This window comes from Lissotriton vulgaris, chromosome 3_1 (assembly GCF_964263255.1).
Source record: "Lissotriton vulgaris chromosome 3_1, aLisVul1.2, whole genome shotgun sequence".
NCBI lineage: Eukaryota > Metazoa > Chordata > Amphibia > Caudata > Salamandridae > Lissotriton > Lissotriton vulgaris.
In genome coordinates, this window is record NC_141689.1 from 1,648,976,220 (window position 1) to 1,649,001,283 (window position 25,064).

Consider the following 25,064-nt stretch of genomic DNA (forward strand, 5'->3'; position numbering starts at 1 on the left):
CACGAACAGATTAGGAGAACAGAATATTTCAATAAATATATTTATTAAGTTATTGCATTAGCATCAACTGGTAATGATTACCACTGATTGTTAGGTCTGTGGGCTCATGCCTCATAATACAGAGAGAGGGATGCCATATTTAGTCCTTCCGTTTTCCTATGAAGGCTCCGCTTGGGCCTATTTGGCTATGTTCTCTAATGTCTATCAGAATCAACTACGGTATCCTCCTGGTATTCCATATGGTGGTGGAGCAGATTTCAGTCATAGTTCTTTGATAAAGGGAAAAGTGGCTATGGCTAGAATTGCTGAGATTAGTAAGATTCCTGTGGATGAGAAAAGAGCATATGATGGCTGGAATATAACTCGTTATGTTACTAGCCTCACGGATAAGGCTAGGCGAAGGAGATCCCCACCAATTTGGACTGTGCCTCATTGAGGTAATTTCTGCCTACAGATCAATGGCCAGAATGTCAAAAATCAACAGGAAAGGAGTGTCTGTTCCCATACTTATGTTTATATACCTCAGATTCCCTCACCATTAGTGCCATCACAAAGCACATATTTTATGTGCCATGACAGAGCTTATACATAGCTTCCTACTTACTTTTCAGAAACTTCTTATGTGGCTTTTCTTCTTCCTCCAACATATACTGCTCCTTCAGGTAATCATAGGAAGAGATATGGCAGGGGAGTTATTGATTCGAAAGGCAGGACAAGAAGGAGGTGACTTTATTAAAGGGTTGCTTCCGTTCTGGGGCCCAATGTCCAATAGCAGAGACATTAGACAACTAGTTTGTGTTGTTGAGGCTTCTATAAATGTAACTTCTGGAGCCTTGAGTAATCTGACAGCCGAACTTCAGGCGGATCGCCTTATGACCTTGCAGAACCAAATGGTTCTAGACATTGTCCTTGCAGATCGTGGAGGAGTCTGTAAATTGATCGGGTCTAGTTGCTGTGTTTACATTCCTGATAATGCCCCTAGGGTATACCAAGCTATATCCAAGTTACATATCATCTCTAAGTCTATACATCAGGACTAGGGAGATTGGTCTGTGATGGGATGGTTTTGGGGACTACTATCCACATGGGGATGGAAGATACTAACTTTCCTTGGAATGGTCTTGGCCATCATTTTCTCTTGTTGTCTCTGTGTACAGTGTGGACCTGCCATCTGTGGTCTTTGTGCCACTATGCGTGTCCCGAAGCCTGTGTCACAGAAAACAGAGAATATTAGAATGATGCTACAACAACAGCTCGATTACCTCATGGCCATTGACATCGACTCAGACTAACTCGAGTCCTTGGTGTTTTGCCTGAGTAATGGCAAAAGGAGGGTCTGAGGTTCTTTGATTTCTGACTGTGTCCCGTATCTAGCCTCCATTTTGTGTTTTGTCGGCATTTTGTTTTGCCTCACTCAGGCCGCATGGCGAACGGAGTGTTTTTGCTTTTCTCAGCTACTGCGTGTCTTTTCAGTTAAAGAGTAACTCCATTGCCCTTGTTTACGAAACCGATGTCAGGGTCTGGCCGAGTTCGTTAATCCATGTCTGGGTTGACTGATCCCCGTCTCGACTGACTATTTGCCTTCTCCTATTCTTTCCTTACATTATCTTATCCGACTGGCCTTCACTTTTCTCTCCTTGTATTCTCTTGTTACACAGCTATCCTTTGAGGCACACAAATACGTCCTGCCACCTGCAAATTGAATTGTTGGTACCACCACTGATGAATTTGTTGGGAGGGGTAACACACGGGGTCTGAGAAAGGGGCGTATTTGAGATACCTGATAGCTTGTTTTCCAACTTTTCTCATTGGTTCGTTTTGTATGTGTAAGGAGTAAACGTTGTAAATGTGTTCCTATAAAAGATTGTGCGCCACGGATTGAAGTGGCAGTCTCCTCAGAACCTACCGTGTGTGTAACTTCTGGGATAACTGTGCTTGGCTGCAGCTAATAAATCTGGCTTTCCACTCTCAACAGAGTGTCTCGTGTCTCTGTTTGACAAGGAAGGTGAACTCGGGGATTTAAGGCGTGCCCTGCGCCGCCAGGCCCAGGCCCGGTTCTCCAATATGCGCTCCAATTGCTCCACTTTTTATCCCACTTCTTGGGACACCCTCTAGATTTAAACACCTCTTTTTCTGCAATCATATATTTATCTAGGTCACGTGCCGAAATCCCTGTTGATGGCCCCTCTGCCACTCCCCACTTCATATATCCTAGTATGGCCAGTGGCTGTTCCACTTCCGTGAGGTCAGTCACCTCCAGGATGTTGAGGAGCCCCCAGTGGTGGTGTGAGGGTTATCTTTTTTCCCTAGTGCATCCTGCATATGTTTGGTCGTCTTTTCCCGTATGGGTCTTATTAGTGGACAGTCCCAAATGGTATGATAGAAAGTGTGCCTCTTGATGACAGCCGCGTATGTATACTGTATCCTGTCTGGCACCTATTTTCGCTTCATCATTTCTTGATATCATACTCATGGCTATGATAGTACCTTGTTTGGCATATCTCTATAGACTTTTCCTCAATAAGTATACAGCCATAGAGATAATTATCTTCGGACCACTTGGAGGTAACTGTCACTATGATTGAGAAGAAGTTAAGAGAATTATAGTTACTCCTGTGGTATATCCGCATGTCATTGAATTTCTTCACTGAGTCATTCGGAGTACTGAGTGGAAATCACATCATGTCAACATCCATCTCAGGCCTTTCTGAAGCTTTGTTTTAATTAAATAGTCAGATTCCCCTGATCAGCACCAGTTCAAAAAGAGAGCTGCTAGGTGCCAGCTGAGGCAAGACACCGGCCCATGACCCAGAGAGTCATGATAAGCTGCTTCTGATATGGGTACGGAGCAAGATTAACACGATATCCCCAGGATTTTCAAAGACAAACAAGAACTCACTGAATGCGATCAGAACCTTGAGTTTTCCTGAAGGCTTGGCTCCTATCTCAATGAGAACCCATTCCAGAGGGCCCTGCACTTCACAAAGAAAATAAAACTATTCCCCAGGGCTAGCTTATCCAGGCTCATTTGCATTATTGCACTTGACATCACAAAGGTACCTGTCTCCAAACCTCCGGGTTTGGGGGTCTTAACTAGACTCCCTTTCAGTTGGCCAAGGGCAGCAGAAGCCATCTCATGTAGCTTCTGAATGGTGCTCAATCCTCTCTTGGGACCAACTGACCCATTTATAAGAGCTGCTCACATGGAACCCTTCTCCATTTCAGCATTCAAAGTTCTTGTTCGAATATTTCCTACTACCACCAAAATCTACACCCGGGCCCCTCCGTGGGCATCCATGCACACTGCAGGACCCCTCCTAATCATCGCATCTTAGCCTCATGGCTCTCAATGCTGGTGACAGCTGGGAATGGGCTCAATGCTCCAGCGCCATCCATTTTCAGGGCTAGTTGATTCAACAGGTGAGTTAATATACACTCTTTAGCTTATTCCAATTTCCAAGGCCATCTATATGAGCCAACACCTTTTTTGGAGCCTGATGAGTGTTGACATCATGCACCTTACACCAGCATTTAGTTCATCCCCCAGCACCAGCTCTGTTTCCAAAAGTGGCCCACTAGTCACTCGCATTCAATGATCTGCTCCACGCCAGCAATCCCGCCTTCTTCTCTATTTAGAGTTTGAGAACAGGTTGAGATAGTTTTATCCCCAAGACCTCTAATCAATTCCTTTAACAGATAAAACTGGGGATTCTGAGTGCCAGCTATCCTGAGGAAAACCTCAGAGGGATCCAGCTACTAGATGGTTTGATTAGTCTTTCATTTCTATATCTATGTCGGTTGCCCAATTTGCACTTCAGGACCTCAATGGACCTGAATCAGAGTTTCCCCTGGCTTTGCCGTGCCCTGGCATGGTTCACCATCTTTTGGTTTCTATCACACATGCTCATGCTCCACCTCTCAGACAGAGTGGGTGAGAGGGGCTGGCAGTGCTCCCGCCATGAGAACACGGAAGGATGCCACCTCACCTGTCGGACACCGGCCCGCACCTTCATTGTGTCAAAGGGTTTCAAATGACACTCCAACTTGTGCATGTGCTAGACTCCCTAGTCCATGTTTCAAGATCGGTCAGGTGGGTAACCAACATTACCCTGGACCCCTGGCACCCAAAGTGGGCCTCCTCACCCGGCAGCGCAATGCAATCAGGGCACGCTGAGCATAGTCTGCCTAAGTAAACAGTCACACCTGGAAGAAGGAGTCCTGTTCTCCTTCCCTGCCCCCGCACACTCCAAGAGCAACCAGGATGGTTGGTGGAGATGGGCACAGAGACAGTCAATTTCACTCAGTCCAATGGACACAGCACAGCTGCTGCCATGGGGCCATGGGGCTGTAACACTCTCCACAAGAGCAAAGAGACACCTGCCCCCCAAAGCCTTCCGAACTGACCTAGAGCAAGTTGCAGCGCACCACTGCAGGGGAAATGCACCCTGTGGGGGCTGGGAGCACCCAGGCGATGGTCCTACTGAAGGGAGTCTGCCCTCCTTGGTAACCATCCTTCCCACCATGTTGAATCCTGAGGGTGGACTGCATGGACCCTACCCGTTTGCCTCTTGACTGCATTATGTCCTCTTGAACTCTTGCTTAAAAGTTCTTTTCAACTTTCCCTTGCAGTAGTTTTGACTATTGGTCTTGCACCAGTATTTAGCCTTAGATGGAGTTTCCCACCTACTTTGGCCTGCATTCCCAAGCAACTCGCTCGACTCCAAGAAGTCCCGATACCATCATTCTATGGGCCACTACCTGCCTAACACCATTCACAGGGTTAGCCTCAATCAAAAGGACTTGAGCCTCTGAATGGCACCAGGCTGTTGGCCTTTTGTACGCCACATTTCCTGCACCAGCCATTGGGTGGGGATTCTTTGCTGGGCTTTTCCTTCTTCTCACTGAGGGAGTCTTGCTTAGTTTCTATCCCTTTCGCTTGGTAATATGCTTACATTCAAGTCATCGTCATGTCTGATCTGAGGTCATAGTCAGATGTCAAATCATGGGGAACCTGACCAATTCCATAGGTGCCAGAAGAACCCCCCCCCCTTCATACAGTAAGGTCACAGCAGCACACAATTTCCCAGATCGGAGACAAATGTTCGCTGAGGTCAGCATGGAAACCAGCACCGGGGAAAGGCATGGGACCTTTCCAGCTGTAGAAGTGGGTACCAAAGAAGTATGTGCATGTTCAGCCCGTGGAAACCACAGACAGTCATATGCAGCACACAGCCAGGCATCCCAGGTTTTGTAGGCCTGGGCTCCCATCTAATCAATGCAGGGAAGTCTAAGCATACTGGCGGCATACCTCTGCAGTGAGAATGGGGGAAGGTCCTCGATATGGATGATCAGGGGTCTGCCTTTGGGAGGAAAAATGTAGCAGAGGCCCCTGAGACAGCTAAAATGGCACTGTGGGAGAGCCCCAAGGTGGTTGACATTCAAGTTGCTGTCAGACAGATTTAGCCCCAGGAGGAACCCAGGGCAGTAAGGAGTGTTCAAAGTGTTGATGCTCAATGTGTCATGCAATTCACAATAATTGTCACAGCTAGCTGCATTCTTTATCAATGCTTGAACCAAGATATCCACTCTCAGCAGTCACAGACAACTTTTGCAAAGTTTGCCCACATGCAGGTGAAGGAGAGGCAGGTGGAAGTAAGCACCAAACATTAACTGTTCATGCAGTTAGACAGTCCCACCTGCCATAAACCTTTACCTATGAAATGCAGCCTCCATTATTTCAAACGTGTCACCAGGTGCTTAGCCCAGGAGCACCACTCCACCGCCCAAGTAGGCAGGCAAGCGAGAGTCTCCCACTTTAGCAGATGCATGAAGTTCCACCACCAGCCCTCTCTGACAATTCCAAAAGAGTCTTTCAATCCCAGTTTGGCCACATGGGACCAGTTCATCAAGTCCCTAACCATAAGGGAGGGTTGCCCCACCTGCACATCAGCTACCTGACACTCACCGGGGCCATTGGAAGTAAGGGCTCAATTTCTGCACATCGATTGTCCCCACCTAAGGCAGTAGCCCAGAGCCGTTCTAGTGGGTTGGGGTTCCTCCTTGATGGTGGAATAGCCAGGTTCCCCACACCATAATTGTTACTCACCTGCTTCTGGTACACACTTGGAAGCTCAAGTGGCTGGGGTAGCATCACCTCCCACCGTTCAGAGGCATTCACCCTGACTTCGAAGGAGCATGGCATCATCAGCAAGAGAAGCTGGGGTTCTCTCACTGTCCTGCCTCCTTCAGAGGCTGGCTGCCCTGTCACCAAAGACAAAATACACCTCAGTTGCTTGAAACCCAGGTAGACCGGCATTGGTGTTGAGGGGGCCCAGGTAGCAGGTCCTTCAGAAGGGTCCCAGCCCTTGGAGGCACTGCAATTTGGTTACCCCCAGGTGTGTGCTGGGTGAGCACTGGTTTCCTCTTGGGAGGCTGTCTAACATATCACAGGGTGAGCGACATCAGCCACCCCGGTCCCTCACATGCCAATTGGGTCCTCTGAGGTGGTAGCCACTGCCCCATACCCGGTCCTCACCTAAGCACCCAACAACCATGGACCCCCAACAGCCAGGCCGGACAAGGGTCAGGCTGGGCCCTGTGCCTTGGGTTCTGTCTGGGAGATGCCTGAGGATTCAGACTGTCACTGACAGTCACTCTAGCTGCTCCACCATTAATCATTCTTCTGCAGGTTCACCTACGGAAATCTTATTATAAATTTTACTTCCTCTAGATGGTCAAGTTTGATCATCTTCTCAGCACCAGAGGAATTGCCAACCCCTGCAGGGCCAATGTAAGGACCTCAATTAACCATCCAAACGATAATAGTAACAGGTGGTGTGTGCAAAGGGCAGGGATCTAATCTATGCGAGCTTATGACCCGCACTTACTGGGAATTCCTTGTTCATGGCAACTAATTGCTATCCCCAATCCCTATCTTGAACGTGGTTCAACAGGACCACAACTATTGGCAAAGGGTAGACACACACTGAGCTGTCTGGTATAGCATGCATGCAGCTCCAGGCATCTATGGGCATCTCAGACCTGTTATTTCTCAATATCACATGTCTGATATATCACTTGTCACTCTAAGAAGTTGAACACCAACCACTCAGGGTTCACATAACTAGTTAGTATGGAGGTGTGTTGTTCATTATCGGGATTAACCAGACAAATCACTCCACCAACTAACCAATTAACAACGGCCATGAACCACCACCCATATAATCGAGAACAAACTATCAATCTGTCAATCATTTCCATGTCTGTGCTGGGTACGGTTTCTGTGTTGAGTCAAATAAAGCCACCGGGTGGTGCCTTTTCATCAATTCCTTTAAGTTTCAGCTTTGTAAGCATACTACCCTTGGAACCCCAAGACTTTGGTTTCCCACAAGCTGCTCAGCACGGTATAGGAATCACTATTCAGCAACATTGGATCACTAGTCGGCATCATTTATGGTCAGAACTGCGACGGTATCTGATCATCTTTGAACCTCTTTGAAACTTTCATTTTTGATTAATGAAAACATTCTTGGCAAATGCTTTGGTTCGACTTGTGCCGGTCCATAAACTTCACCTCTAGCTGCACAGTAGGAATGCTGTTCCTCCTAATCATGACCCCAGTTACAAAGAACAACAAAATAGAACCAGAGTATAATTCCACTATTCTTAGCTTAAGTATACAGGCAACCGGCCTGCTTTCTAAACTCACATTTTTTCAAAGACATTGCTTCAGCCCACTAGGACACTCAGTTAAGAGCATTAAGGGGAGCACAAGATGCAGAGATGCAGGGGCTGAAACAGAAGGTATATTGCCTTATGGCAGACCACCAGCTCACTCCAAAGATCCGACTGTGAGCTTTTTAACTGCAGCAACATTAATATATGCTATTGGAGCTGGAATTACCATGACTGCTGGCACCCGACTTGCCCTCCAATGCATCCTTAGGACTTAAAGTTTACTCATTCCAATTGCAGGGCCTTGAAGGAGTTCTGTATTTTTATTTTTGTCTCTACATTACAGAGTCCAGAGTATGTAATTTGTAGGCCTGCTGCTGCCATTTCTCAGGATCTTTCTATGGAATTGAACCCTGATTCCCCATTACCTCTGGTCACAATAGTAGGCACAGACAGTACCATCAAAAGTTGATAGGGCAGACATCTGGTGTATCATTAATTTCATGGGGATGTGCGATAAGCCCAAGGTTATCTAGAGTCACCAAAACAGCCAGCTGAGCCCAGGTTGGTCTTGGCCTGATAAATACCTACATCCCAGGAGGTCAGCACTCTTCAGCATGTATTAGCATTAGGAATATTCAAGGCTGTCAAAACTGTCCATACCAAAGTGGACCAATAATGCCAAATAAATAAGTCCAAAGCAGGCCACCCTGCATGTGATATATCAGCTTTGCATCCCTGACTGATCTATGGAAAGCAAGGCTCATAGGATAGTGCCATCAGGGCTTGAAGGGAGCCACATATTGAGGCCCCTGTGACCCAGGGTATACCAGTCTTTATCCTCGCAGCACCAGAGGAGAAAGACTAGAGGACATTGGGTGTTCTTATAATTTGTACCAAATAATCCGGAAAAAGGCACCTTCCTTTCTTATAATTCATGCACACCAAGGGCCCATGGGAGCAAACACATCCAACCTTGTGGACCCCTGGCTGGGCTTTGAAAGTCAACTGAGCCTTCATTAGGACTTCCAGATCAGCCTTGCAATCACAATCACAGTACAGTGCTGGCTAAACTACCCTAAGCAGACTGCCCTGCACAGGGATGAAAGCTTCATATGTCTGCCTGCCCTCCGAGATGTAAGACTTGGAGGAAAGGCCCATTGGACTGGGTTGGAAGGCAGCCACAGACCCAGGCAGCACCGGGTTGAGAATTACCAGGCCACAAGGGGGGCCCAATTACACTGCCCCTACTAACCTGGAGCAAATCTACACCCATGCTTGTAATCCGTGCACAAGGGGCGACTGAATGGGCCGCCTGAGAAAACTCATCCAACCTGCTGGAGCCCTGGCTGGAACTGAAAGTCATAATAAGCCTTCATAGGACTTCCAGGGCAACTCGGGCGTCTGGGAACCATGGAAGAATGCATGGCACACAACCAGATGCCTGGACTTCAAGGATAGCCATCTGGTTGCAATGCAACGTCTGAAAAATGATTCTGCTCACTGCTGGAGGGGGCAGGGACTCTGAGGCCTGGGTTTTCGGAGCAGGAGTTTGATATCAGGCAAGGGGCTAGTGGGGGTCCGAATGGAGCTCTGACCCAGAGCCCAGTGACAGGTTCTGAACCTAGTCAAGCAGGTTAGACTTGCCCGGGCCTTCATAACCCCATTTGGGCACTCTGTGACACATCAGGCCAGAAAAGGGAGCCCAGGGCCAGAAAAGGGAGCCAATGGCTGGAAAAGTGAGCCCAGGGCAGGTAGTTTTAAAACAAGGAACCGCCAGAGCTCTGACTTGGGGCTCGGTCAGCGCTTCCTATCACGGGCACACAGGTAAGGCCTCCCCAGGCCCACAGGACCCCGTCCAGGATGCTTTAAAACATGGAGAGCCAGAGAATGGAGCCCAGGGCCCACAGGAACTCTGACCTAGGACTCAGCCAAATATTCTGAATCCATACAAGCAGGGGCAGCATTCTTAGGCCTGCAGGATCCCATACTGAGTACTTTGTGACAAGGAAGTCTAGAAAAGTGAGCCCAGTTTGGGGTTTCCAACCCAGGGCCTGTAGGAGCTCTCCCAGGATCTGGTCAGCAAGCCACGGAGCCCTCCCTCGGCCTGTGGGACCCAGAGCCATGTGTTCAGTAACACAGCAGATTCCAGGGCCAGATGCTTCTATCCCAGGGCCCCCGATCTCTGACCCACGGCCCGGTTAGAGGTCAAGCAGAAGAGGCCTCCCAGGCCTGCCGATCCCCTTCAGCACCACTCTGAGACACAGTGTGCAAGGATTCCAGGATGGGGATCTTTTACCCCATGGCTCTCTGGGGCCTGGTCTAAGCTTTTGAACCCAGACAAGCAGGGGAGACCTCCCCAGGCTGGCAGTATCCTGTCCCTGGCACTTTGTGACGCTGTGGGATGAGGAAGGTAACTCAGAGCCAGGGAGTACTAACCCCTGGGCCCATTGGAACTCTGATCCTGGGATCGGTGAGCGTTTCTTATCATGGGCAAGCAGGAGAGGCCTTTCCTGGACTTTGCCATGGAGAAGGAGAGGCCTTCCCTGGACTGCAAGGCCCATCCAGGGCACTTTGAGACACAGAGAGCAAGAGAAGGGAGCCCAGGGACTGGGGCTTTCACCACAGGTCCCGCAAGGTCTCTGACCCAGGGCCCTGCCAGTGCATCTGAACCCAGACACACAGAGGAGGCCTGCAGGACCCTACCCTGGGCTCTTTGCGACACAGCAGGCTGAAGAAGGGAGCCCAAGGCTGGCAGCTTCCTACCCAGGGCGTGCCAGAGATCTGACCTTGGGCCCGGTAAGCACCATTTGACCCGGGAAAGCAGGGAAGACCCCTGAGCTCTGCAGGACCCTGCTCGGGGTACTTTGCAACACAGCGGGCCAGAGAAGCGAGTCCAGTGTGGGGTGCTTCAATCCCAATGCACACTGGGCCTTGGAACTGGGCCTGATCAGAGTTTAAGGATGAATACTCATGAGGGAGGACTCCCCGAGTTTGCAGGACCCTGTTGATGGCACTTTGTGACGTGGTGGCATGGTGGGGTGGAAAACAAAGCCCAGCTAGGGCCTGCCAGGACTCTGACCCAGTGCCTGGTCAGAGCTTCTTATCCCATACAACCAGTGGATACACACCAGGGCCAGTGAGACCCCATCCCAGGAACTTTGCCACAAGTGAGTTGGAAAAGGGCACCCAGGACCAGGGGCTTCCACCCCAGGGCCCACTGGAGCTCTGGTCCAGTCAGCTCTTTTTTTCCAGGGCATGCACAGGAGGACTTCCTGGGCCTGCAGGACCCCGTCTCTGGCCCTTTATGACGCAACAGAATGGAGAAGGGAGCCGAAGACCTGAGGCTTCCACCCCAGGGCTCGGTAAGGGCTTCTGAACCCAGACAAACAGGGGAAGCCTCCCCAGGCCTGCTGGACCCCATCCTGAGCACTTAGCGAGATGCAGGCTGGAAAAGGGAACCCAGTTCCAGGGGTATCCAACCAAGGGCCACAGGAGCTCTGACCCAAGGCCCAGTCAGTGATTCTTGTAATGGGCAAGCAGAGGCAGCCTCCCGTGGCCTGTGGGGACCCAAGCCAGGCGCTTTGCAACATAGCAGCCTTAAAAAGGGATCCCAGTGTTCGAGGATGCCAACCCAGAGCCAGCTGTCGCTCTGACCCAGTGCCTGGTTAGAGCTTCTGAACCCAGACAAAAAGAGGAGGTCTCCCCAGGCCTGTGAGTCCCCCTTCGGCAGCACTCTGAGACACAGCGTGCAAGGAGACTAGGATGTTTTTTTTGTTTTGTCCCAAGTCCTGGTCAGTGCTTTTGAACCTAGACAAGCATGGAAGACCTCCCTGGGCCTGCTAGATCCTCTCCTGGGCACTTTTCGACGTTCTGGGCAGGAAAAGAGAGCCAAGATCTCTGGGCTTCCAACCCAGGCCACACGGGGCACAATCAGATCTTTTTATCCCAGGCAAGCAGAGGCAGCCTGCAAGTTCCCATACCAGGCTCCAAGTGACACAACGGGTCATGGGACTGAGCCCAGGGTTTCCACCTCATGCCTGCTATGACTCTGACCCATGGCCTGGTCAGAGCTTCTAATTGCAGGCAAGCAGTGGAGGCCTACCCAGAACCTGCGAATTCCAATACGAGGCACTTTGCAACATGGCACATCGAAGCCAGGTCCCCGGGGTCCTCACCCTGGGCTTTCCTGAGTACTACCTATTCTTGTAATCTATGCACACTGAGTGACAGAGGGGGAGATTTGAGAGAATGTATCCATCCTCAGGAGCCCTGACTGGGATTCAAGCTTTAAATTAGCACTAATGCAGACTTCCAGGTCCGCTTGCGAATATGAACATTGAGTCACGTGAAGGGAGTGACATTTTTTTTATGTATTTCAAGTTCCAAACATCACCAGTGACGTTAGCATGGGCCATTTTTCACTACCCATGTAGGCACAGTAAAGGATCCCTAATTTGAATTCTGTCCTGGTCCAGTTTTAATGTTCTCTATGCCAAGTCAAGACAATACAATGCAGTGTATGTGAATATCTTAATTTAGAGGCATTGATGCCTTCCTGTCTCAACAGTAGCCAAGAACAAAAACACTTCCATTTTCAATGTGGAAGAACCGCCCAGAAATTAAAAATAACAAACATTTTTGTTATGCATGGCATTCACAGAGAGCATCTATTGTTTATTGCCCTTTCCGAATGTCATAATTCATTGCAATAACAGAGCAACAGCTGGTAACAAAACTGGTTATCCATTGTTGTGATGTCATAAAAGCCTTCCTGGCCAGGCTGACAAAGTTCTCTGAAAGCCTGTCTATGCAGCGGTGATTGTCTGCTTTGACTGAAAGCAGGAAGCACAGTTGCAGGAGAAGGAAGGAATGCAGGGTAGGTGGTGGAGGCTGATCAAGGATTGCAGGGAAGGATCTTTAAAAGATATATTTTGGACAGGAATAAATAGCAGAGCAAATTGCATGTGTGGATCCCCAACAACTCCTCTCCCACTGTGTAGCAGTTTAAAGCAAGGGTAGATGATTTTTAAGGCCATATGTAAAATTATAGACGGGTAAAAAGTGAATTACAGGGACTTTTCTCACCTTGGGGATTTTTGTGACATCATAGACAACTCAAGCATTTTCTATTTGATTTCACTCCGAGTCCCTTGGTGAAAAACAGCCCTGTAACACATTGTTACCCAACTGCCATTATATAGTTCATTTCCAGAGTAATTGTGTTTTTACCCCTTATGCACTGGTAAAGGGGAAAATGTGAGTACAGAGGAGGCAAAGCATTGCCCTCTGATTTGTGCAAGGTGGAGCAGTCATACCCTGAGGTCCCCTGGAACCACACCCACATGTAAATTAATTTGTCATAGTTACATTGAAAATCCCAGTTACACTTCTCTCTGCAACTAAACTATAAAACCTCTCGTTTTATATTCACACTCGTTATGTTAGTCTTTAATTTGTGAGCACAGATCTCATTGCAGAGCCCAGAGTGATAACATTGTGAAGTAAATGAATAACTCATCCTACAACAACACTATAAAGTATTTAGATAATATGAGCTTGAAATGTAATGTACGAGTAATTAAAAATGCAATGAAATTCCCTTCACTGGCTGTATTGGGAATTATGCAGTATAAACAGAGTAGCACTGTTGTAAAACATAACATTGTTTTCTCAAAAAAATTATAGCTATATACTTACTGAGCAGCAATTCATCAATTTTGCAGAATTTTATTTGGAGAGATTTCATCACTTCCAATAGCTAGATGTGTTCTGCCTTTCTCAAATTGTGGTAGTTGCTGCAAGCAAGGGAAACATACCGTATGGACATTACTTTTGCAGTCAGGTGAGCAACACTGGTCTGACAATACAAAGTCTGAATCCAAATCTAAATCTGATATTTGTATAGCGCAAACTACTCACCCCTAATGGTCTCAAGGCACTGGTGGCCGTTGGGCATTTTAGGTGAGCTCTTGCCCAGAGTCACATGGGGCTGTGTTGAGCTGCCGCTGGCAATCGAACTGTAAGACTTACGCCCGAAGTCAGCCGACCCCGGCTGCTGGGCCACACCTCTTCCCAAAGGCCTACACCATGATCACCATGACAATTGTGGTATGGTAACACCACACTCACTATTAACAATACCATGAGTATCAGTAATTCTGTGATGTGATATTACAAGGAGGTTACAAGTAATCCTCTTCCACAGTGTGTCTTAACCCATGGTTTGGGGACCCCGGGGTTTCCCAAAGCCTACTAAAGGGGTCCACGACTGCTAAGAAAATGAAATAATATAAATAGTTGAATAAACTGTGTATAAATAAAAAAAAGCAAACTCTACCACAGAAAATGTTCAACCGTTCTGTAATGAATTTGAAATTGGAAGCTAAAATTAAGTCATTATCCTCAAATTTATTCATGGGTGCAGTGTAAGTGAATCAAACAGAATATAGTATGGATCAATTGAATTTAGAAACACTCAAACCTAATTCAATCTTAGATTGTTTTTAAAATATTTGTGAATTAAATAAAATATTTCATCATTTGTACATTTGTTTGACAAATGGTTGTTTCTGTATCTTTTATTTTTTATGCAGTTTTGTGGTTCAAATCATTGAAAATGCTTAGCCGTTTCTCAGGCTTTTACTAACTACTCATTGGGGTCACTGGATTACAGAAATATTTCAGTGGGGGTCCCTGGGTTTCAGTAATAATCAAGTGGGGGTCCACAGATCTCAAAAGGTTAAGAACCACTGCTCTACAGTCGTTCACCGCATGGAAAGGAGAATAACTTGCAAGAATGGGAGATACTGACTTAATTTAACTTGCCATGTAGTCCTTCCCCCTGAAGCTCTGAAAAAGAATTCCAAATCTGTCTTGAATAATTTGTCCATAATAATACTCCATGTGCTATTACCATTAATGCTCCCACATGTCTAGAAATATCAGTTTGGCCTGAAACTCCAGTTTTCACCCAAATCTATATTTTATTTGTGTATTTTATTCAGAAAGTTTTATATAGCACAAACATAACCACCAAGGGCATCAGAGTGCTTTACGGTTTATGAATCAAAAAGGGGACAAGCAAACAAACAGAATCAACAAAGCAAAAAATTCACAGACTCGTAATGTCCTACAGTCTCGTGAACAAGGCAGCTGGGCCACAAATCAACGCCTATGGCCTCAGAGTCCAATAGAGAAGCCTGACTGAGGCAGAAATTTCTTCATCAAGAGCCCTTTGACTTCTTCTTTGAAGAGGGCAGTGGAAGGGTTCACCCTAGTTTCGGGGGAGGGAGTTCCAGATCCTTGGAGCCATACCTGAGTAGGTTCAATTGTAGGTCTTTTTTTTCTTGATTTTTTGTGGTTTGAGCAAAAGGGTGCTGGTGCTTCTGGAGGCTCTCGAACCACATGAAAGCTCAAGCTTCTGAGTGAGGTAAAGCGGGGTCTTAATGTGGTTGGCTTTGTTTGTTATGCATGCAACTTTCAACAGGATCCGACCTTCATAAGGAAGCTAATTCAGGGCAAGCAAGTGCGGAGAAATATGGTTGTATTTTTTAGCGCCAGTTATGAGCCTAGCAGCCGAATTGAGGGCAACCCTAAGAGGGGCTGTCTTCACTCTGGGCAAGCTGCACAGCGTTGCAATACTATAATCCAGGTTTGAGGCCACTAATGCTTGCACTGCAACCTTTAGGTCATGAGCAGGGAGATAAGGTTTGAGTGTTCGTAGGATGATGAGTTGGAAATTCGCTCTCTTGGTGAGGGAACTAATGTGCTTCTGCATGTTCAGACTATTGTCTAATATAATACCCAGAGAGGATGCCGAATCAATGAGGTGAGGTCTACAATTAAGAGCAGTAAGCTGATTCAACAATTGTTCCATGACCTGAGATAGTTTGAGGGGTGAGATTAGGACAAATTCCGTTTTTAGAGCATTAAGCTTCAGGTGGTTACATGTCAGCCAGCTCTGTATTTCCAGCAGGACTGTCTTGAGGGACTGAATGTCCTCAGGGGAGGAGACCTTCAGGTATAGTTTGGTATCATGCGCACATATGTGATAGTGAATGCTGGATGATTTTAGAATTTCTGCCAGAGGCTCCATGAACAGGTTAAAGAGCTTGGAGGAAAGTGCAGAACCCTAGGGAATCCCCAGAGTGACTTGTGCAGGATGGGACAGTGTTTGGAAGAGAACTAGTTTAACACAGGACCAGACAGCCCCATCCTGTGATCCAGGAGGTCAATTAGCTTATCGTGTTTGACAGTATTGAATGCTGACAAAAGGTCAAGAAGAATCAATAGGCATGACTCATTATGGTCCAACATTCTTAGCACATCATCGAAATTGTGCGTTAGTGCAGACTCTGTACTATGGCCCTGGTGGAATCCAGATTCACATTGGTCCAGGAGTTGGAAATGCTTGATGTGGTTACAGAGTGGTGCGAGCTAACATTTCTCCAGGAGTTTGGCCAAGGTGGAGATGTTAGAGATTGGGTGAAAGTTATGAAGGTCTGTGGGATCAATAGAATGTTTCTTCAGAATCGGGGGAACTTGACCCGATTTTAGGCAATCCGGAATAGCACCTTGTCGAAGTGATGCATTGACAATCGTAGTCCAAAGATTTAGTAAGGAGGATCTAACTTACAGGATAAGGTTCTATGGCAGAGGGTCTTTGTAGTCATTGGATGGTTTCAAAGTCGACAGGATTTTGCGTATAGTGCATTCTTCAAAGGTTTGGAAAAGATTCCAGGAAGCATTGGTGGTTTTGTGGAGGTAGGGCAGCGCAGGGTCAGTGGTGTCCCACCCTATGTCCCCTCAATGGTGGGGGACGTAGGGTGTTCAGTGGACTGATCAACAGGTGATAAAGGGCAGAGCGTAATTCAGTTTCAATCTTATTAGTCTTATCCATGAAGAAATTCGCAAATTCTTCACAGTTTGGCAATGTCCCTTGACCCAGTGACGAGAAATTAGGATGTCTGGTAGCTTGCGACTTGATGAGTTTGAACACTTTTTTTGGGACGGTTTATCGCTTACTCTAGTTGAGTTCTGAAGAAGGTGGCTTTCAAGCATCTGCTGCGTTTGTTGTATATGCTTCTCAGGGATCTAAAATGGTAAAGATGTTCAAGAGAGGGATGGGATCTCCACAACCTTTCGCAAATCTTACATTTTGTCTTCCAAAATTAAGACTATCCTTGAACCACGGTTTGGAGAGTTTAGAGGACATTCTTTTAAGCTGTAGTGGTGCAACCGAGTCTAGTACTTTAAGCATTGATTGGTTATAGTGGGCCTTAAGGGAGGGGGCAGGGTGTTATCACAGAGAGCAGTCCGATCTTGCGAGTTGATGTAGACATCTTTTCAACTGTTTTGGGTTACTAGGCTGGGTTCTATTTACTCTAACCATTTCCAGGATGAAGAAGGTGATGCAATAATGATCTGTCCAATCACACAGGAGGATCAAATCCAGGAGGATGCAGTTGGGTTTACCAAGTACTTGATCTAAGGTAGCTCCTTTGGTATGAGTAGGGTTGTTGCAGATTTGGATTGGGTTAAAGTCTAGTAGGAAGGATTTTAGGCTATTTTAGGCTATTGACTACAACAACATTTACCTAGTTTTAGTGGAGGATGAAATATCCCAGGAAGATCTGTGTGCCATGGAAATCAGTATTCGCTGAGACAATGTCCATGATCTGTTATGTGAGGGGAAGGTTGTCGCGATTGGGGTGGTAAAACGTGTGTAGTTTGCATGAGTGGTTGTTGCAACCAGTCACTTCAATGCACAGGCATTAAAATGTCCAGGATGGGAGCAGCATTGTCATTTAGCCAGGTTTTTGTCAGCATTATAAGGTCAATATCCTGGGCCAGAATGAGGCTGGCAATGTCCCAAGCATGCTTAACTGTTGATCTACAGTTTAGGAGCACGCATTTGAGCCTTATGTTGGTATCCGTGAGCTCAATTGTGATGTGGGCCAAAGATACTAAGTGCCTTATTTACTGGTTGGCAAAAAAGGTGCAGGGTCAAAAACGTGTTGAATATCCAGTCTGTCGTATTATAACTGCTAAATACTTAAAAGCATACTAAAATACACCGGACAGGACATCTGATTTGTTTAGATAAAGAACCCTGTCCGCTAAACTCAAAGTAATGCCCCAAGACTGTGTTCTTATTTTTTACTGCTCTCTATAAATAGGATTGAAATCAAAATTACATTAGGTTTAAGGAAATATAGGAATACACATAAAATAATTACTCACAGATACATGTATGTTTTTTGGGAGAGAGCTATCAGCTATATGTAAAAGTTTTATAAAATCAATGCTTATAAAAATTCACAAATATTATCTCTCATCATCGGGAGAACAACTTCAGACAGGGTAACCAAAAGCAATAACAATCATCTAAAAAGCTGATTTACGTTGTATAAACCTCATGATATCAAGTGACAGTTTTATAGAACAATCTGAAATTTACAAAACAGCAAAAAGTGCTGACTGATCTCTAAGGAATGATGTCTGAATGGAGCCAATTTGTTAAAAACAGACAAATCGAGCCCCTCAGATGTCCTGGCCTCAAAATACAGTAAGCAAAATGTAAAAGGAATAAAAGATACATGGGAGCTAATTCTTGATGTATTTTGCAACTAAATGCACTAAGCTGAGCTACAGATAATTCACTGACCTTGTTTCACAGTATAATTTATGAACATTTCCTAAAAGGATTTACTCTGAGCAAGAGTCAAAAGGAGACAATTCTTGTCAGTGTTTCAGCAAATGTAATTCAAGTGACTATTGCTGGCCAACCACCAATAGGTGAACAATTATGCTTAAGTGGCAGCATCTGCAGGCAATAACAGCTGTTAATTACCACCTCTTCTAATTATGGGCCCAAGCCTCAGCAAGAGTCTCTAATGGGGGAATGATAAATAACAGCCATTATTAGGACTGAGGTGCAAGAAATACATAGAATTATACATGGGTTACAATAAATGATGGCAATGTTTTTCAACAAGGGGTTCTGAGTGACATCAAATACACAACGAGAGTGAAACTCAAGTTGTCTATGATGTCTCTCAGAATCCCCAAGATGAAGAACATTTCTGTAATTCACTTTCGACCCATCTATAATTTTATGTTATATAAGGCCCCAAAGCCATCCTTCCCTGCTTTCAAGTGTTAGGGATGGGCAGAGGAGTAATGGGGAAGGGGGCATTCATAACATAATAAGCATCAACTGGAAGTGCAGATTTTCATTTATCCAGCATATGGGAACAAGGGGTAGAACAAAGAGCAATTGCTCAAAATGAAAAATAAGCAACAGACGCACAGATGATGGACAGAATGAAGAGCAAATCAAACTTTCACCCCAGGTTATAGATCTGAGAATTCATCCTTCTTTTCCTCACCATTCCACCAGTTTAGACCCAGTCATATGCAAATCTGTCTTGACCGTGTGCCTCATGGAAATAGTCCAGCAGGAACATCCAAGCCAGGTCCTCCCTGGGCCTGGAACTAGCACCTTGGGACCGGTTTTGGGCATCACTACCTCATCAGCCAGGCTACCTTGAATCCAGTGAAACAGTGAGCCCGGGATCCTCATCTGGACATACTCTGAACACTTAGGGTGAGTAAGCAAAAGACACACAGGAGATGGAAGAAATACAGAGTAAATCAAACATTCACCCCCAGTCAATATATCTGAGTTAAATCCATTGTTCCTTTGCTCACCATACCACCCCAGTTTAGACCCAGCTATATATAAATCAGTCTTGACCCAGTGCCTCATGGGAACAGTCCAGCCCGAACTGCCAAGCCAGGTCCTCCCTAGACCAGAATTAAACATTGGGAACTGGTTTTTGGGCATCGCCCCCTCATCAGCCAGGCTAGCTTGAATCCAGTGACACAGTGAGTCTGGTACCCACGTCTGGGCATACCTGGTGCACTCAGGGTGAGAAATCAAAAGACACACAGATGATGGACAGAATGCAGAGCAAATCAAACATTCAACCCCAGTCAATAGATCTGGGTTAAATCCATTGTTCTTTTGCTCACCAAGCCACCCTAGTTTAGACCCAGTCATATGCAAATCAAGCTTGACCCTGTGCCTCATGGGAACAGTCCAAATGAAATATAAGCACACTGGATATTGAACAAGCAATAAAGATCCTAGCAGGTTGTTGCAGGAACTACAAGGACAATAAATGCAGCTGAATTTTCCCTTTCTTGAATAGTGTGGTGAAATAGCACAGTCATACTGATGAGTTATACGGAATAACAAAGCTATGAGAGCTATGAACATTATGATATTTGGTGAATGTTACATGTATATATATTTTTTCAATTGTAAGAGTATTGTTTGTTATTTTGCGTTATAGGTGTCTTTCAAATTTTTTATTAAGCAGTGAATGGGACCGATTCACAAATGTAAACTCAGATGAAAATCTAACTTTATAACTTTTTGTATTCACCAAGGGCATTTACGAGTATTAAAGTTAGATTTCTGTCACAGTTTAGCTTAAGTTTTGGTCATAAGTTTAACTGTGACTAGACTGACAACAATTCCAGAGATTAATGGGCACTCTTGTAACTCACCTGAAACAGGAAATGACTTCTGGAAGAGTCATTAGAACACAGCCAACTAACTCAGCCTGAAAAAATTATAGTCGGAGGATGGGCTCAACAGATCCAGGGGGAAAACTTAACCCAATGCGATTGACCCAAACACTCACTCTACAACAGTCCCTCTTAGCATAACTCTAATTTGACAGAGCCCAGGACAGTGCAGGATTTGTCCCACATAAGTAGTATTGATAATCTGAGCCAACACATTTATTTTCACCACATAACTCTATCAATAACTCTTCATGAGTTAGCCTTCCCTCTTGACCAAACTCACTGAGGAAAAAAAACAAAAGTAGAAAAGAAACTGTACAAAAGGAGGATCATGGCCTTACCTGGCAAGACCTCAATCATTCTTCTCCTTCCTTCGTGTTTCTTATATTTGTTGCCCAAAAGAAAAGAAATGACTCACATAAAGCACTAAAGTGAAGGATCAGTCAATAATTTTCAATCATCATTGGACAAGAGTGATACCAAAATAATCTTTTACCCAGAAGATACCTCAAGACTAGAGTAGGCATCTTAAACAGAGAGATTGTGTCCAAGCTTTTTAAATAAATCCCACCATTACTTCACTTAGGCTCTAAAGATCAAGGTGGCTTTCAAAGCCTTCGATGATGAAGAAATGAATTAACTATAGTGGTCCTCACAGCCGGGGTTTCTTCACGTGCGTGTAGGGGCATTGCCCCCCTCCTCCCGGGCACCACTTTAAATGTTTCTATATACTGCAGCGGTGAGCAGAATGGTGTGGGCAAAGTTTACCATTTTTCACTAGTCAGAGGTGAGAGCAGCAGAGCCCGACGTGGGTGGGTTTGTGGCTTAAATGTTTGAGTAACACACACAGTTGAGACTCCTTGGGGGGAAGTGCACATGTCGGGTTGGACGGATCCCTTCTTCTGCCCAGCCCGACATGCGCACTTGAATCCTCTCCTATGGTCAATGATAGGAGCACAGAGTGGATTACATCATCAGCTTGCAATTGTCCAAAGCAGCGTTTCAAGCCCCTGGCCCAACCAATCCAGTTACTGCTATAATCAACAAAGTAGCAGTGTAAGGATTGGCTCAGGAGGTGGGGGCAGTACTGGAGGATCGTCGTGGGTGAACAGTGAACCGTGCATGTGTGCTTCCAGTGTTTGCAAGTCAGTTTTTCTGTGGGCACTGTTCTGTTTATTGATACATTGCCTGCACCCGTCCCTTTACTAGGAGCCATTTCTTTCAATATGTTCCCTTAAATAAACTTTCCCTTTGATGAGTCTTTGTCTATCTAATTGCACACTGCTGGTCGAGCGTGCTAAGTGTACCCTTGGAGAAGAATCGTACATAGAAGTTAAAACATTATTTTTTTGTGGGTTATAAAGCTGTGAAAGAGCCACCAAGGGGAGTGGTGGAGGCCAGGTGCTGGGTGCATGCAAAATCGTCCTGGTTAACTCTACTGCCACCTAAGTTGCAGCACTTCCGGTTTTTGCTGTGAAATTTGCTTAAGGTTGCCATGGTCGGCTCTAGGCTCATGGCGGCCCTGGGCAGGGAGCGTAGGAAGGTGGCCCTGGAAGAGGGGGTCCGGGCGGGGCGGAGCCCCCCGGAGATCAGGAAGGTACCAGCAGGCCAGAAGTGAGTAGGGAAAAAAGAAGAAGCCAATCAGGAACCAGGATGAACGCAGGTGCAGAGGCCAGTGAAGGGGGGGGGGTCAGGGTGGTTGGAAGTGGAACAGAGCCGGAGGCCGCCATATCCCTGCCAGGGGCCATCCCGCAAATATGTATCCATCCTCAGAGGTTTATTATATTAAAGATATATCTATTGGCGTGGTAGCCCCTGGGGTTTGGTGGCCCTGTGCAGGTGCACAGCTTGCACATGCCTAAGGCCGCCCCTGGGGTTGCATTGCATCCCACCTAATGGATGAGGATATAATACTAGGGAACTATGGTAGGGAAATTTTCTGTTGGCAAAAAAAAGCCAATTAAAATATTCAAGAAGTGAAACTAAACAACTTAAAGTGTTTTAAAACATCATCCATGGGGCTGTATCCTTCCTTGCACCGGTGAGGCACTGGCTGCTACTCTGCATGTGAGGAGCTCTGAGGTAAATGATGGCATGATAGGCTCCTGCTGCTAACTTCACGCCCAAGGTAGTGGCCAGATGTATTGTATCTAACGTATCTGAGAAATAAATGCTGTGAATGTGCTGCTGTGAAATTAGTGCATTGTTTTGATAATGCTGTAAAATACCCAGGGCCTTATTTATGAGGCTGTGTGTCACTTTTACGCCCCCAGTGCGTCACTTTTTGTGATGCACCAGCAACGTAAAAAATGTGCCTGGTTGCACCATATTTACAAAGTGACGCATCTAGGTAGATGCTTCACTTTGTAACCCCCTGCGCCACATTATACCTGCGCCGGGTATAATGTATGCAGCAGGGGGCATTCTGACACAAGAAAGGGTCATAGAAGTGACGCAGTGAAATCTATAAGATTTCACTGCCCCACTTCTAGGACGTAAATGCGTCAATATCTTACGCCTGCTGTGAGGCATGCCCTTTCACATGGGGCTTGCCCCATGTGAAAGGACAAATTGCTGGAGTTGCGTCACTTTCGTGACACACTCCAGCAATACGTCACTTTTGCGCCATACAGATATGGCAGAAATACTGACGTATCTATAACTCCTTGTGACATGATGCATCATACAGTAAACATGACGCATCAATCATGTCGCAAGGAGGGCGCACTGAGAAGTGACGCATCGCTGCTTTCACGCAGCGATGCATCACTTCTTATAAATGATGCCCCCAGTTACATACCGTATTTATATGTACAATATTTTGCAGTGTTGACATAGTTCTCCTTTTAATTTTCTTAATATCCGTGGCTGTTTACCATTCCGATCTTCTAACTGGGGTTGTAAATGTGTATAAACATAAAGGTGCCATTATCTTACCATTTCTAATTGTTGGGCAAATGAAAAATTGTATAATGTGAAAAACGCCCCTTTTCAAAACGTTACTTTGCACTAAAGTTAAGTTAATAATTTAACTAGACAACAACCTTCCTATAAGCAGTTCTCTACTGCTCCTATTTGTTGCTTTTACCTTCTCCAGTTTTTAATTTGTAAATAAATAATAAAAGGCAGGGTTCTCGTCAAGAGGCCACTGCAGCTTGTACCACACATTGCCCCCATTGATAGTCACAGCTACTACTAAATATCACACTTGTGCAAGTGTGGCAATAAGAACTATGTAGTATCTTACACCTCTGTACATACTTGAACTCCTCCTCACTCATCAGATGCAATGCCTCTAGAACGTTACAGTGTGATTTTTTTGTTTGAATATATTTTATTGCATTTCTTTCATTAGAATACAGGAAAGCAGAATAGCACAGCAGTAGTATTGATTAGATGCGTCATCATATATCCGTTATCTAAATATGAGTACATAAATGAAGGAAAAAAATAATAATTACGAATCAGGTTAAAACAAAGAATGACAAGGATGGTAAATGCAGCTGTACAAAGATACTTCTCCATGACAACAGTTTGCTGGTATTATAGCTCTTCCCAGTTTCACCCGGTAGAAAATGAACGTCTGTATGGCTGGATATTTATAACAATAAGGTGGCTGATGAGAAGAGATTGAGTGCGCCAGAGGACTGACGAAAGAGCACTAAGCAGGACAGGCGTAGTGTGTTGCTGGTATAAAGTAATATCCAAGCCACAAGAATTGTTATATTGGGGGAAAACCGGGCAAGCAGGGTGCTACCGCACTGAGGAAACAAGTGTAGCGTTAGTCATCATCTCTCTGTCGCGGGCGTGTCCCTTACGTTATGTCCCTGAGTGTCGCACTCATCCTAAGGGTGTTATCCACGACTGAGTGGTCAACGTCATCCTATAGTCACCCCGCAGAGCGCTGGAAATAAACCTGCGAATAATCAATATTCAATATCATTTACTCAGAACGATAAACAGTGATTGAATAACTTGTGAAAATAGTGGCTGTAAGCCAACGGAAGGGGAGAAAATAAAAATAGGGAGGAAGGGGGTAATATAAACGAAATAAGAAGCTTGCATTTAAACAAATGAGACGGGGCTATGGGTAGGGGAAAGTGCATGTGTAGTTGTGTCTGCAGTGGGTTTCGTCCAGTGTCGCGCATAGTGGCCGCAAGGGCGGCGGCGATGGGGGGGAACATCCAAGGAGGGTCCCTGTCTGGGGGGGGGGGGGCGGGCGATGGGAGTCAGTAAGCAACCTAGAGGAAGGGAGAAAGGGGAGGAAAGAGGAAGGAGGAAAGAAGGGAGGGGGGTCAATTGGCTCTCAGTGGGAAGAGCCTCTATGTGATCCCGCCTTGTAAGCACACTTGGTGAAAAGCAATTAGGGTGTGATCCCAGTTCTGAGCTATCGGGTACATGCGGATCCCCGCTGTTTCTTCCCTTTGTAGGGCCACACTTTCTGCCTGCGCCCAGGTAGCAAATGAAGTGCGCCAGTGTATGGCCTAGGGGAGGTTCACCATTTTTCCAGCGTTTTGTGACAAGTCTCTTTGCCGTTATTAATCCAAGGTCCCAGAACCTAGCCTGGGCTTTCAACTGTTTTGTTCGCTTATACAGGCCTAGTAGGCAAGCCTCCCATGTGTTTGGTAGGCTTCCCCCGGTGGACGGCGCCAGGGAGGTCGATACTGCTGACCAATAGCTGAGCAGGAGTGGACATGCCCAGAGCATATGCAAAAAGTTTGCATCCACTAGCCTACACCTGGGGCACGCCGTCGTGTCAAGGGTAAAATAGCGATTTATTTTATCCGGGG

General features: G+C 46.0%; 3 pseudogenes; all 3 read right to left on the bottom strand.

Annotated features, from left to right (window-relative positions):
- Positions 1-2,798: 2,798 nt before the first annotated feature.
- Positions 2,799-4,959, bottom strand: LOC147728305 (28S ribosomal RNA; annotated as a pseudogene).
- Positions 4,960-5,443: 484 nt separating this feature from the next.
- On the bottom strand, positions 5,444-5,597 carry LOC147728306 (5.8S ribosomal RNA; annotated as a pseudogene).
- A 1,074-nt stretch (positions 5,598-6,671) lies between these two features.
- On the bottom strand, positions 6,672-8,450 carry LOC147728307 (18S ribosomal RNA; annotated as a pseudogene).
- Positions 8,451-25,064: the final 16,614 nt, after the last annotated feature.